We start from the raw sequence: 12,817 nt of genomic DNA, 5'->3' as shown, positions 1-12,817 counted from the left end.
GCCCTCTTGTGGAACATATAATACCAGACAAAGATGGATTTTAATCAGGAATATTAAGGAGTCTAAGCAGAGTAGCAGTGATTGATATATGCACTGAATCCCTACATATGGATTATAAAAGCAAATAAAACATTAGTAAATTAATAGAGAGCCTTTGAATTTGAAAATGATATCAAAAAGGTATAACGTTACTTTACAGATAAGCAACCAAAGTTCAAACTTCAGTGATTTGTCCTCAAATCATAAAGCTTCACAAATCTACTAGGAATTTAACATCTTTCATGAAAATAGCATTAGCCTGCTGAATATCCATAAAAGCTGAGAAAGAAATATGTACCAAGAGAAACACATACACCTAGCACAGAAATGTAAAAACTTTGGAAATACTTTACTGTTCAGTATTCTCGAGATATTATTGCTTTAATTTAATTTATTTATTTGAGGAGGAGAGAGAGGGCGGTAAAGAGAGAGAGCCAGAGCTGCCATCTGTTGATTCACAACAAAATCCTTGCAACAGCCAGAGGGTCAAAGCTGGGAACCAGGAGTTCAATCCAGGTTTAAATGTGCTACACGGGGCCAGTGCTGCAGTGTAGAGGGTAAAGCTGCCACCTGCAGTGACGGCATCCCATTTGGGCTCTGGTTTGAGTCCTGGCTGCTCCACTACCAATCCGGCTCTCTGCTGTGGCCTGGGAAAGCAGTGCTGGATGGTCCAACTCCTTGGACCCCTGCACCCATGTGGGAGACCTGGAAGAAGCTCCTGGCTCCTGGCTTTGGATCAGCACAGCTCCAGTAGTTTCGGCCAATTGGGGAGTGAACCAGTAGATAGAAGACCAACATCTCTCTCTCTCTTTCTCTCTCTGCATCTCTTCCTGTGTGTAACTTTTTCAGATAAATAAATAAATAAAAATCTTTAAAAAAAAGTGCTACATTGCCGCGAGCGTCTTGGGGAGTCTGGCCAGCAGACTCAACCCAGGGCCCGCGACGACGGAAAAGAAGGAACGATGTTTATCGGTCTTCAGTAGACTTTTTATTAGAGAAAGTAGACATGACAGAGGTAGAAAGGAAGGAGGAAAGGAGAGGAGAGAGAGAGAGCTTCCTCCTTACACCCGCGGCTTATATACAAAATGCGACCAATCAGGAGCAAGCTAGAGTCCATGCATCGGGCACACCAATCCGGTCTCTGTTCACGTGAAGGGCACGCGTCGTTCGGCCAATCAGGTGAGGTGTCACGCAGCAGGCAGGCAGGCAGGCAGGCAGACTCACTGCGGGGGTCCTGGCGCCATCTTGTTGTTCACCGCGACCTCGATCCCTCCGCCTCCGGAGAGCCCCGCCCGTAGGAAAGCCCCCCAGTCAAAAAAGAAAGTAAAAACCTCTGCCTAGTGATACCGCCGCGTACTATTCCCCGACCATACATGACCTGAAACCCTGTATGTGTGTCTGTGTTTGTGTGTGTGTTTGTGTAGGTACATGTTGTCCATATGGATCTTTAGTTGATAGCAAGGAGATTGGAGAAAGTTCCTGCCTGGATGGCTTGCAAGTGTTGATGAGACACACACACACACACACACACACAGTTGAGAATATAAAGGACTTTTTGTGCTTCTCTGTGTTCATTTTGCCATGAAACCATCCTAATACTCCAGTTTCAAGATATGATTGTAGTAGGATTAAGTAAATTTACATTATATACTACCTGCATTTTACTTCAATTATGATTAGTTGTTGATTCCAGTTTTCTTGATTGATGTTTCTTTATATCATAATTGCATTGGTAGGCAACTGGTTAGGCTTGCTTGGTCTCCTTATCCGGTCCATATTACGAGACCACTTAGTACTCTGAGGATGGGTATTTGGTGCAGTGATTAAGATGCAACTGGAGATGCCTGCTTCTCATATCAAAGTGCCTGGGTTTGAGTCTTGGCTGCACTTCTGATCCCAACTTCCCCTTAATGCAGTCATGATGGTTTAAGTACTTGGATTTCTGCCACTCAGATGGGAGATCAGGATTAGGTTCTTGGTTCTGGCTTAGGCATTGCCCAGCCCAACTGTTGTGGGATTGAGAGAGTGAACCAGCAGATGGAATATCTTTTTGTCTCTCTCCATCTGCTTTACAAACTAGAATAAACAAAAATTTAAAAATACAACTATTTCTAGGGCTTTCAGAATTTTGTAGGGCAATCCCATTCACCAATACCGGGCAAAGATTCTTTGATGGAGGATTTTTCAGGAACTGAGACAGTTGATAAAGGACACATGTTGGGATCAATGAGAGTTGAATAGAGTTCCAAAGCATGCCTGAAAGACAGTTGTCAACTTCCATCCTTGTTGAGTCAGAAAAATAACACAGGTTGAACTGGGGCTGTGGCAACAAACAGAGGTGAGTTTAACAACTCGCTCTCACTCACTGCATGGCCTTGTACAAATTATTAGCCCTTTTCAAAGTTTTCTCATCTGAAATGTAGATGACAGTGACAATCCTCAAGCTGCATTAGTCTGATTGGACTTCTGTAACAAAATACCACAGGTGGAGTGGTTTATACACAGAAAGGCTTAGAGACTGGGGGAAATCCTAAGGTTTAGAGATTGAGAAGTGCAGTTCAGTTTCCGGTGAGGGCTGTCTTCTCTTCCTGGCTTCTCTCTCTCTCCTCACTTGGCCTTTCCTCTGTGCCTATGTGGGGAGAGGGAGAAGGAGCAGAAGACTTGGTAGCATTTCCCACAAGGACACAATCTTACCAGATAAGGCCCCGCCCTTTTGGTCTCACTTAACCTTGCTTACCTTCCATCTCCAAACACAGCCACGCTGGGGGTTATGGCTGCAACACATGACTTCTGCAGAAGACACAAACTTTCAGCTCACAACACGTGTCAAAGGGCTTGAATGCAGATGAAGTGATATCACGGTGCTGGGCTCCTGGCTCCATTCTGGATGTGGTGTATAGGTAACAAAAGTTCACTTTCTTTGCCCCTCAAGAGAGCTGCCTTGCATATCGTGTTCCTCACTCCCACCTTCTATTTGAGAAATTTACTATAGAAAACTTACATTCTGCCATGTGTTACATCCTGCTAAATGTGTTATCACTTGTATCATACCATCTAACAAGTAATGGAAAAGAACCGCTTGGTTCTTGTTATTAGCCCTGAGGTCCCTCACTTTTTTGTTACCTTTATTTTTATTTTTATTTATTTATTTATTTTTTTGACAGGCAGAGTGGACAATGAGAGAGAGAGACAGAGAGAAAAGTCTTCCTTTTCCGTTGGTTCACCCCCGAATGGCCGCTGTGGCTGGCGCACTGCGGCCGGCGCACCGCGCTGATCCAATGGCAGGAGCCAGGTGCTTATCCTGGTCTCCCATGGGGTACAGGGCCCAAGCACTTGGGCCATCCTCCACTGCACTCCCAGGTCACAGCAGAGAGCTGGACTGGAAGAGGAGCAACCGGGACAGAATCCGGCGTCCTGACCGGAACTAGAACCCGGTGTGCCGGCGCCGCAGGTAAAGCCTTTTGTTACCTTTTATAAGCCACCAAGGCATACTACGATTATGGTTTCCCTGTTGAGGAATTGATTCGTACATTCTTAGGGTCTTTGGCTGAAGGCATTCAAACTACCCACACCTTTCTGTGAGATGCTTTCAGAGGGTAGGGTAATTGCCTTTTGCAAATTCATTTATTTATTTTTTTAAAAAAGTAAAACATCTCAATACCTTTTGACTCAGCAATTCCACTTGGAATTTGTTCTAAGAAGGCAATAACCTGAGGTACATATGATTGCAAATGCAAGGACATTTGCCACAGCATTGCCTGTGATAAGCAAGATCACCTGGGAACAGCCTCTGTCCTCCCAGCACAGGCTTGGAGAGTTAAATTCAGCGTATCTGTTTAGTGGAATTATAGGTTGCCACAGAAAAGCAGGTTGTTGAAGAACATTATCAACATGGGGAAACGCGAGCCAGGCTATAAGCCTAATATAACTAATATACTTACATGAAGAAAAATAAACATAGAGGATGAAGTCTAGGACGTACATCAAGAGGTTAGCAGCAGTTATTTTGGGTAGTGGGATTAAAGTTAGCCATTTCCTATTGTTTTCCCCAGTTTTCTACATCCAACATTTATGAATTCTGAATAGAGGGATGCTTAATTTTTTCAAAAGTTGAGTCACATGGGTCAAGTACTTGGGTCCCTCAACCCACATGGGAGACCTTGGATTGAGTTCTGAGCTCTTGGCTTTGGCCTGGCCTAGCCCAGGCCATTGCAGGCATCTGGGAGTGAACTAGTAGATGGAAGTTTTCTTTCTTTCTACCGTTGAAATGAAATGAAATGAAATGAAAGTCATTTTTTAAAGCTGAGCCGTCCAAGGTCCCACAGTGTTTTTGGCAGAGCTTTGCATTGGTCAAAGTCTGCTGGGAGAGGATTGAGCACTGATGAGACTCTGGGGAAAGGTGATTCAGGAGAGATAGGGACATTCCAATGCTGTGACTCCTTGAAAGCCCTGGCAGCCAAAGTTTAAGTAGATAAGTAGTTACATTATTGTGGAATATGCACATAAAAATATGCAAAAACTGGAAGGAAACAGCCATTTGTCAACAGTGGCACTTGGTGAACTTTCTTCTTTATATGCTTTTTAAATTAAGAAAAGTAATGATTTTAAAATTCTATAAATATTCCATAATGGACATGTTTTAATGTCACCAATGCATTTTCCCTGAGCCATTCACTGAAGAGGCTGACCTCTCAGGAAAAGTTAAATTTAAAGGCCCTGAGGACAAGGAATGGGTACAATTATTTGAAATTTTCCCCTCCGCATTCAGCATGGGCCCATGTGCCTGTCGGCGACCAGATGGGTAGTACATCAAGATGGATTACCTGTGTTATTTATGTTCCTTCTTAGCAGGAACAGTTCTGCAGCTGATGGCATATCGAACCATACGACAAATAGAATTAAATAAAAATTGGTGGCAGAATTGCTTTCAGAATTGAGGAAAACATATTCTTGCTTCTTTAGGAAAACAGTCAGTCCCAAGGGGATAATCCTTGGATGAGAATCAAGGCATCTCTAACCACAAAGCAAACCTTCAGCGGCTCATTGTGTTCCATGAGCAGGCGCTGAGGGCTGCTCTCAGCCTCCAGCCTCACAGGGGACAGGGACATAGTAATTATTTAGGGATGTGTGGTCATTGGCAAAAAGCTTCAAAAGATGTTATTTCCAACTGCTCAGACACTTGATGGTCCAAATCCAGAGCAGATGGGTCTGGTCTAAAGCAGAGGATGGGCCCAGGACTATGAGGTCTTGGCTCGGCCTCTGAGGCTGCCCTTCTTACGAGATCAAAAACCAAAATGTTATGAAACCTATCGAATTAAAGCCACTCGAGGCCTCTGGGAACTGGGGTAGAATAGTCTTCACTGAGGTAACAATAACAAGGAAGTCACATACTGACGAGGAGGCTTCAGAAAGTTCATGGAAAATGAAATTCAAAGAGAAGGTAATGTTGGCGCAAACATTTTTGAAACTCGTGATTGGTTTTTTCACAATATGCCTTTAGAGACCCGCATATACCAGATGCTGTGCACAAGAGTACTTCAAGAAGGTCATGGAAAATGTGTATTATAAAAAATCTATACATGGATTTTAAAAAAATTTTGCATCAAAACAAACTTATCTTTTAATTCTGTTTTGTATAAGCTTTTCGAAGCCCCCTCATATCGCTAAGCTTTTAATTTGCCTATTTGAAATTCTCTTAACCTAGGAATAGGAGAGGCACAACAGAGCTAATTAGCCCATATTAAACACACACACACACACACACACACAACTACAAGATAGAGTTAGTGTTTTGCCCACTGTTATCTGGGATATCAGTGAAGAGATGAGATGTGACCCCCAGGGTTTCTAACATCTTAAAGATTTTTTGACTTATTTGAAAGTCAGAATTACAAAGAGTAAGGGAGGGAAGGAGAGAGGGAAGAAGAGAGAGAGAGAGAGAGAGAGAGAGAGAGAGAATTGTCCACCTGCTGGTTCACTCCCCAGATAGCTGCAGCAGCCAGAGCTGGCCCAGTCCAAAGCCAGGAGTCATGAGCTTCAGCTGGGTCTCTCACATGGTTAGCAGGTAACCAAATACTCGGATCATCTGCTGCTCTTCCCAGCCAGGGCTAGAACTGATGCCCATATGGGATGCCAGTATCGCAGGAAGTGGCTTTACATGCTATGTCACAATTCTTGCCCCTGTTCCTATTTTTTTTTAAGATTTATTTTCATTTATTTGAAAAACAGAGTTACATAAAGAGGTAGAGACAGATAAAGGTTTTCCAGCCACTGGTTCACTCCCCAAATGGCCACAACAGAATGAGGTGAGCCAATCTGAGGCCAGAAGCCAGGAGCTTCTTCTGGGTCTCCCACATGGGTACAAGGGCCAAAGGACTTGAGCCATCCTCTGCAGCTTTCCCAGGTACATTAGCAGGAAGCTGTATCAGAAGTGGAGAAACCAGGACTCGAACAAGCGCCCATATGGGATGCTGATGCTGTAGGCCAGGGCTTTATCTTGCTGTGCCACAGTACCAGCTCCCCTATTCCTAATTTTTAAAGTCAGTTTTACTGGGGTATAACTTTCAGTGGAATTCACCAAATTACAGTGTAGAATTCCATGAGTTTTGACAGATTTATGGTGTGCAACCATCAACACCATCAAGATATAGAACATGGGGGCTGGCACTGTGGTATAGTGGGCTAAGCCCCTGCCTGCAGTGCCAGCAACCCATATGGGTGCGGGTTCTAGTCCCAGATGCTCCTCTTTCAATCTGGCTATTTACTATAGCCTGGGATAGCAGTAGGGGATGGCCCAAGTGCCTGGACCTCTGCACCCCTGTGGGAGATCTGGAAGAGGCTCCTGGCTCCTGGCTTCGAATCAGCTCTTCTCTGGCTGTTGCGGCCATTTGGTGAGTGAATCAGTGGATAAAAGACCTCTCTTTCATCTCTCCCTCTTTCTGTCTGTAATTCTACCTTTCAAATAAATAAGTAAAATCTTTTTAAAAAGATATAGAGCATTCCATCATACCCCAGAAGGTTCCTGCTGCCTTTATAGTCAATCTCCTTCCACCTCCAACTTCTGACTCCTGGAAACTATGGGTCTGGATTCTGTTACTACAGATTTGGCTTTTCTAATATTTTAGATAAGTGAAATCACACAGCCTTTGGCTTTATGTCTGGCCATCTAGCATAATACTGTTGATATCTACGCCAGTGTATCAGTAGTTCAATCCCTTTTATTGCTGGGTAGGATTGTACTGTGACCTGTGAATATACCACAATGTGCTCATCTATTTGCCTGCTGATCCATCTTCACTTTGGAACCCACTTACGGGTACCAGCCTCCCTATGATGTTTACCCTTATCTATGTTCTATGAATGCAGGGACAAGATCTGTCTGGCTCAGTGCCTAATAAAAGCATAGTGCTAAGAAGGCACTCAATAAAAATACTACAGATGAATGTACAAACAAATAAAAGAATGAGCAAATGGAGAAATATCTTGGCTTAGCTAACTGAAAAGGGAGACTTGTGGGTGGCTTTGTGGCACAGGGGATAAAACTGCTGCCTGCAATGCCAGCATCCCATATGGGCGCTGGTTTGAGTCCTGGCTGCTCCGCTTCCAATCCAGCTGTCTGTTAATAGCCTGGGAAAAGCAGCAGAGGACGGTCCAAGTGCTTGGGCCTCTACCATCCATGTGGGAGACCCAGAAAAAGCTCCTGGCTCCTGGCTTCAGCTTGGCCCAGCCCTGGCTTTGCAGCCATCTCGGGGAGTGAACCAGTGGGTGGAAGATTTTTTTCTCTCTCTTTCTGTCTCTCCCTCTCTTTCTGTAACTCTGACTTTCTAAATAAACAAATCTTTAAGAAAAAATAAAAAGAAAGTGGAGACTGGCCTAGGAAGAGAAACACATGGATAATCATTAATTTCTCTGTTTTGATACTTTTTAGGCTCTGGGCAATACACTTACCTTCTCTAAGCTCAGTCTTTTATAAAATGGGGGCAAAAATTTTTAACTTTACGTGATTGTTTTGGGAATAAGACTATGTAAAGCACTCTACGCAGCGCTTCTCATGTAATAAGTGCCTAATAAGTCACCTAGTTATAATAACTGTGATTATTTCAATAAGAAATGGCATTCAAGGTCGGCAAACTGCTATTCCCACAAATTCAATGCAAAACCAAGGTGTGGCTGGTTTTGTCCCTTTCCTGGTATAAAATAATTTGACCCATCGGGGACTAACATTCTTGCATGTTTGTGCAAAGCTGTCATTGTTACTGTGTAACATGTGGCATTGGTTTATAAAGTGGCTGTCACTCTGGTCTTTCTCTTCCTACAGTTGGCAATTGAAAGGTGAACTTATACTAACCATGTCAATTCATGATATGCATATGAAATTCTAATTCGGGAAGCCTCCTTCTCCAGAGGATTAACTTTGATCAATGACCCTGAGAAGTCTCATTGATGCCCCCCCGCCTCCTGCCCCAACACACACACTCAGTCCCCCCTACTGCCTTCCCCTTGTTTCAGTTCAGATTCCTGCGGAAGCAGCAGATAATGCAGTTGGCCCTGAACTGAGCTGTTGACCAGTTGCATAAAAGAATCAGCTGTACCAAAACCAATTTTGTGGTTTTCAAAGGGAAATGAGATTACAAATCCCATTTGTTTTCTAAAAGGGCTGAGCCTTCTGTTCTCTGGATCAGTTCCATGCATGACTTAGCAGCATCTTGCTTCCATTAAAGACCTCAAAACTGAATGACTTTTCCTAGGACGAAGACAAATCTCCAAGCCAATCTCCGCCCTTTCTCCAACACCATCTCTGTTTGAAAAATTTCATCCGTCTGTGCTCGCCTCACCCCCAGTCTGTATCCATGGCCCTATTCTCTATGACTAACACTGGCTCCCTCCTTAAATCCTTGAGGATCCAAGCATCCTCAGATGACCAGAAACGTCTTAATCTCTAGCAATGAAATGCTCCTTTTGCTAGTTTAGCCATGTAAGCCTGCTTCCTGGCACTGTAACTTCAGAAACAGTAGAAAACATTTCTCATCTTCCACAGAATCCCATTTCCCTTCAGAAAAGCCCAGCCCAGTTGCATCTTCCTTTCACACAACAGCTCCCACATGTTTAGTCTTTTCTCCCAGGTGCTGTGGCCCAAGGGAGCCTCCTGGGAAGTGATAATTTTCATCTTTTGCAGAGGTTAGAAACTTCCTGAAAGTGAAGGGCAGCCTTGTAGCTCTCAGCTGAGTTGATTTCTGTTTAAATACTTTGTGAGCATTCAAGAAGTAGCAAGAGAATTAGTTAAAAAAAAAAAAAAAGCTAGCTGTTTGATTCTTCCCCACACTCTGAAGGGCAACAATGTGTTTGTTGGAGCCTACAAATGAGAAGTTAAACACAAACCAGCTGAATGCCCACCTGGAGCTGGAGGGTAGTTTATTAAGGCCATCAGGACAGATGAATAAGAAGTTCCCCTTACCTGTCCAACTTGCCCCACTGGGATTGGTTTTCACAACCCAAGATAAAGATGCTGACAAAAGTCAGTGTGTCTCACGTTTTCCATAGAGGAATGACAACCACACTTGTTAAAAAATACAGGTTCTCGGGCCAGCGCCACGGCTCAATAGGCTAATCCTCCGCCTGCAGCACCGGCACACCGGGTTCCAGTCCCAGTCAGGGCGCCGGATTCTGTCCCAGTTGCTCCTCTTCCAGTCCAGCTCTCTGCTGTGGACCGGGAGTGCAGTGGAGGATGACCCAAGTACCTGGGCCCTGCACTCGCATGGGAGACCAGGAGAAGCACCTGGCTCCTGGCTTTGGATCAGCGCGGTGCCCTGGTGCCCTGGTCGCAGTGTGCCGGCCGCAGCTGCCGTTGTGGGGTGAACCAAAGGAAAAAAGGAAGACCTTTCTCTCTCTCTCTCTCTCTCTCACTGTCCACTCTGCCTGTCAAAAAAACAAAACAAAAAAAAAAAAAACAAAAACAAAACAAAACAAAAACAAAAACAAAAAAAAAGAAGAAGAAAAAGAAATACATGTTCCAACAGAGGCTGCTTCAGGAGCCGTTCATAAGTGCATTTCTATATGATGATCTCTCTGATTTTTTTTAAAGATTTATTTTATTTATTTGAAAGAGTTACAGAGACAGAGGTAGACACACACACACACACACACACACACAGATGTCTTCCATCCACTGGTTCACTCCCCAAATGGCCACAATGGTTGGAGCTGCGCCAATCTGAAGCCAGGAGCCAGGAGCTTCTGAGTCTCCCTCATGGGTGCAGGGGCCCAAGCACTTGGGCCATCCTCTGCTGCTTTCCCAGGCCATCAGCAGGGAGCTGGATGGGAAGTGGAGCAGCCTGGACTCAAACCGGTGCCCATATGGGATGATGGCGCTGCAGGTTGGGGCTTCAAAAAACCCCTTTTATTTAATAAATATAAATTTCAAAAGTACAACTTTGGAATTATAGAGGCTTTTCCACCCATACCCACCCTCCCACCCGCAAACCATCCCATCTCCTACTCCCTCTCCCATCTCATTCTTCATTAAGATTCATTTTTAATTATATTTATATACAGATGCTCAACTTAGTATATACTAAGTAAAGATTTCAACAGTTTGCACCCACACAGACACACAAAGTATAAACTACCGTTTGAATACTAGTTTTACCACTAATTTGCATAGTACAACCCATTAAGGACAGAGGTCCTACATGGGGAGTAAGTGCACAGTGATTCCTGATGTTGATTTAACAATTGACACTCTTGTTTATGACATCAGTAATACCAGAGGCTCTTGTCATGAGCTGCCAAGGCTATGGAAGCCTCTTGAGTTCAGAAACTCTGACCTTGTTTAGACAAGGCCATAATCAAAGTGCAAGTTTTCTCCTCCCTTCAGAGAAAGGTAGCAGGTTTTAATCTGCTGCACCACAGCATCGGCCCCTTTCGGATTTTTAATGTCTGTTATGTCTCCACCAGGAAATTGGGGGTTCCTGTGATGTTTGATTTTCATAGAAAAGGGGAAATCAGAGAAAAGTTATCCAATAATCATAAGCAGAACACAACCATCTGGTTACTTAAAATTCTTTAGAGCTCTGTTCATCAAAGAATATCCCATAGAATACTGTTGATGGCGTCATGGGGTGGTTATAGAAAATAGAGATTCCTGGGTCTCACCCATAGACCTGAGTCAGAATTCCCAAACCTCAGGCTCAGGAATCTGTGCTTTAACAAGCTTTCCAGAAGATTTGAAGAGCTCTATAGCTTGGGAATCTTTTCCTAGAAGCAAAAATTTTTTTTTCAGTTAACTGTTGGAGATGGAAGCCTGTGGAACCTGGGGCTCTACTACACTAGGTTGATGGTGGAGACCTCACCTGTGGGTCACCAGAGGCCAGTAGGGGTAGCTGCCTCTCAGGTGGCCAGGATTTGTGTTATCTCGGGCACCTTTCTCGCTTTTTCTGTGTCTCAGTTTCTTGATCTGTAAAATGGGGATAATAGCAGTGTGGTCTTAATAGGACTATTGTGAGGATTTAATGGATGATTAGACCTTAGGTACTTAGAAGATGGCCAAGCTCGTAGTACATGCTATGCATATTCCTGTTGCTGTTTCTGTGTGATTATCACATCTCCATCTCCACAATGTTCAATTCTCTAAAACCCAGGGGTCAGTATACTATGCCCCTTTGTTTACTTTCATAAAGAAAGAGGCTGGACCATGTCTGGTGACAGCAGAGGATTTTTCCCTGTTTTCCATCCACCATTGGCTTCCTTCCTCCAGTTTCAGATCCCTTTGTCACCTGGTCAGTTTGTAAAATGTCCTCACTGAGATCAAAGCAAGCCACTTCATTCAATACCTTCAGAAAAAAAAAACCAACAACAATATTTTACTGTTTCACCCAACAGGATAACTCCTTGCCTGCTGTGTGCCAGACACTGGAGCAGATAGAGAAAAACACACATGGACCTTGCTCACACAGTGCATAAGCTACTTTTTAACTGCAAAGTCATAAACACTTCACACTGAGGACTTCAGGCTCCAGCCTCACTCACTTGACACTCTAGAGCAGTGAAGAAGTGCCTAGCATGGCCAATAACTGGTAACTAATTAATCTGCAAAATTGATCATAAAAATCCAATCACCAGGGGTGAGTGTGTGTGCTCAGGACCTGTACTGTCATCACCAGAAGTCCCACTGAGCAGGCAGAGTGCTGACCCCGCTTGCTGTTCCTGTTGCCTGCCTTTGCTAGGAGGTAGTGTGCATGGATAGAAAGAGCAATGAGGGGCTGGCATGGCAGCACACTGAGTTAAGCTGCCACTTGCAACACCAGTATCTCATTTTGGAGTGCCAGTTCAAGTCTCAGCTGCTCTGCTTTTGATCTAGCTCCCTGCTAAGGCACTCGGGAATACAGCTGATGATGACCCAAGTACTTGGAAGACCCAGATGGACTTCATGACTCCTGGTTTTCATTGTCCAGACTGGCTGTTGTGGGCATCTGGGGAGTGAAGCAGAAGATGGAAGATCTTTTTCTGTGTCTGTTTGCCTTTCAAGTAAATAAAGAAATGTTTTTTATAAAGAGAGGGAGCAATTGTTTCTTGAGTCTTCCCACGGATCTGGTTCCTGTGGTTTGCATATCCTACTGAAGCTTTCCATTGCCTGCCTGTGGCAGGCATCACTATCCTTTAGACAGGTGGAAAGCAGATGCTCAAGTTGGCATAGCTAGTCAATGGTAGAACAGGCATTTGAATTCATGTCCATCTGACTCCAAAGCCATCTCTAAAATATATTGTTCAGATAAGTTTAAGA

The sequence above is a fragment of the Oryctolagus cuniculus genome, chromosome 5, assembly GCF_051225735.1.
Source record: "Oryctolagus cuniculus isolate XC-2025 breed Fujian yellow rabbit chromosome 5, ASM5122573v1, whole genome shotgun sequence".
Lineage (NCBI taxonomy): Eukaryota > Metazoa > Chordata > Mammalia > Lagomorpha > Leporidae > Oryctolagus > Oryctolagus cuniculus.
Note: the sequence above shows the minus strand (reverse complement) of the source record.